The sequence below is a fragment of the Equus przewalskii genome, chromosome 16, assembly GCF_037783145.1.
Source record: "Equus przewalskii isolate Varuska chromosome 16, EquPr2, whole genome shotgun sequence".
Classification (NCBI taxonomy): Eukaryota; Metazoa; Chordata; class Mammalia; order Perissodactyla; family Equidae; genus Equus; species Equus przewalskii.
In genome coordinates, this window is record NC_091846.1 from 11,836,805 (window position 1) to 11,839,844 (window position 3,040).

Here is a 3,040-nt window from a genome sequence, read left to right on the forward strand (position 1 = left end):
CAGGTTACTGTATGTTTATTGCTCACCATCCATCTTACATCCCTCTAGTCATCTCAGTTATCTGAGGCTCGTTCTCTAGCAGATTTCTCAGGAAGGGCTCACGGAAACAACACTCCTTGAGTTCTTGCATATTGGTAATGGTGTGTCTGTGTCTTTTACACTTGAAGGTCAGTTTTGCTTGATATAAGACCAATGGCTTACACTCTCTTTCCTGAAGGATCCTAAATATGTTATTCCATTTTCTTTTGGTGTAAATATTCTTTTTGAAAAGTTTGATGATAATCTAACTTTCTTTCCTTGTGAGTTGCATGTTCTTTTTTCTAGATGCCAAAACATCCCTCCCTCCGTGTCTCTCTCATTCTTTCTTTCCCCTTAGTAATTTTACTAGACTATCTGTCTCTTGGTCCTTCTAGGTTGATATTCTCAGGGACGAAATGTACTCCTTCAATATGTGGTTTCAACTCTTTTTTTATTTCGGGAAAGTTTTCCTGAATTATAGTTTAGCATCCATTCCATTCTGTTGCTTTGGTTTTCTTTTTCAGGGACCTGTATTATTTGCATTTTCAATCTTCAATATTGGTTACTTTCTCTCAAATTCTTTTTATCTCTTCATTTATTTTTGATTTTTTCAATTTTCCTCTCTATCTTTCATATCTCTTAAGGCATTATTTGTGTGTTTATTCATTCTTGTGTTTTCTCTAGTTTAGTCTTTAATTCTGAAATGATCTTTTACTGATTCTTTCTTGAGTTCTAAAACCTCATTTCTGAGTTTTTCTAATTCTGATTTATGTTTTCTTTCATGACTTATTTGCTTTTCTTGATCTCTTCTATCCTTTTGAAATAGTAAGTAAGAGTTTGGATCTGCTTTATGGGCATGTCTTTCTACTGACCTTTGATGTCTGGAGGGATATTATTCTGCTGCTTGTTCTCTTTTTTCTGATGATGAATCTGTATAGGATTTGACCTTGAGATTTTTCTGTTGTCAGCCTTTATATGGGCTTAGTTTTCCTGAAATCTTAGAATGAGATGGGGTTCAACAAAGTTTTTCTGACTCAGAGTTCCCTTTTTGGTGATTTTTGTGTAGTTTAAAAAATTTGGTGACTTGCTTTCTGAAATTTCCTTGATCCTCCCCATTTTGACCTGGACCTTTTCTTTAGAAGCATGAAATGATTCCTGAATTTGTATATCAATTTTGCATGGGGGCCATGCTAATCTTGCATTGATCCAGTTTTAGTATATTTGCTCCCAGAGCAAGCGCAACCATAGCCTTTTAACATGTTTTGCCACTCTAACAATAAATTCTCCCCATAAAAACATATTTTTGAAGTGCAAATCTGATTATGTCACCCCTACTCCCACCCTAATTCCTCATTGACTTCCCACTACACTTAGAATAAAATCCAAACTCCTTGCCATGGTTTAAAGCCTCTGCACAACCTGGCCCTTGCTTACCTCTTGGGTCTCATTTTATACTTCTCTCCCCTAGCCCCCTTGCTCCAGTCAGGTTTCTTTCTCTTCCTAGAACAACCAAGCTTGTTCTCCCTCAGGGCCTTTGCTCTTGCCTTTCTCTTTCCTTGGAACTCTATTCCCATAGAGCTTCAGCTCTTCATTTGCCTGGCTCTTTCTCATCCCTCAAATATCAGCTCAAATGTAACCTTTTCAGAGGCGATTCTTTACCACCCTATTTAAAGTGGCCCGACACTGCCAGTCCCAGTCACTGTCTATCACGTCTTCCTTTTATTTCCATCTTAGCTCTTGTCACAGTCAGAAGTTCTCTGAGGTTTTTGTTTACTTGTTTATTGTATAGTCAGTGAGACCAAGGATCTGGCTGCCTTGTTTTCTCCTATGTCTCCAATGCCTTGGACAGTCCTGACACCTAGTCAGTGCTCAAACAACATTTACTGAAAGAATCAATAACTTCAGTTCAGCTATCATATATCCTCTTTTTACTGTCATTCACTCATCCATTCACAACCGTATCTGCTTACTTCTCTCTTCTGTGGGCTCCTTGAAGATAGAGAGTTAATATTATTCATCTTTGTGTTCCTAGTGTATAGTAGGGATGCAATCAGTCTTTCCTGAATAAATAAATAGATGTTTTCTTTGGACAGTAGAGGTGAGAGGACAGTTGGTAAGATACCCAGTGAGTAGTCTGGGAGATGAGGAGAGAAAAATATCTTTAAAATCTTATATTACGCTCTGTGGCATTAACTGTGCTTTCTTATATAGTTCTTCATTTGATCCTCACAACATCCTACAAACTGGAGCAGGTATTACTACTCCCATTTAGAAATGAAGACACGGGAGCCTTGTGTGTTTAAGTCTGAACTTACAAAGTTGGTAGGTAGTGAGTGAATCCAAGACAAAAGCTGGTCATTTGATTCCAAGCCCAGGGCTTTTCATCAAATTAGGGTGAGTGTGTCTCTAACACGGCACAGGGAGACAAGTGTTCTTTCGTGGATGATAAATGTTTGGAGGTGAATCCACAGAGGAGAGCTGACATTGCTTTAGGCCAACGCAGCCTCATTGGAATAAGCGTATAATCTTGGACAGGCTGTGATGGATGGGGCCCATCTGGATGTACAAAGCCTGCTGTAGTTTTTTTTTAAAAAAATAAGAGTCTGTCTATCGTTCTTGTCTGGAACAGAGCTGAGAAACAAATGAAGGTGGGTGTATGGATGGCTCAGGATGAGGTGGGAGTAGGGAAGAGGTTAGTAAGACGGGCTTCTCTGGGTCAAGTGAAGGCAGCATCAATGTGGCAAATTGTGGGATTAGGGATGGCAAGGAACTGTGTGGCATCTAAAGGGGCAATGGATGGTTGGTGGCAGGGCCTGGCCGGGAGTGCCATTCGCCAAAGTGGAGGACAAAATGAATGCAAGGAGCCAATTCAGGATCTTGTCAAAGTCTGTGAGGTGTCTTGACAGAGGGGACCCTCTGAAGAGAGCCTGCAAGGCATGGCTGGTGTGTATTTCCTATGGGCTCCTTTATTCTTTCTGTACTTCAGATTTTCTCTTTGAACAAGCTAAAATATTGTCTAAAT

General features: G+C 39.7%; 1 pseudogene; it reads right to left on the reverse strand.

Annotated features, from left to right (window-relative positions):
* Positions 1–1,155: 1,155 nt before the first annotated feature.
* On the reverse strand, positions 1,156–1,254 carry LOC139076566 (U6 spliceosomal RNA; annotated as a pseudogene).
* Between the last annotated feature and the right edge of the window lie 1,786 nt (positions 1,255–3,040).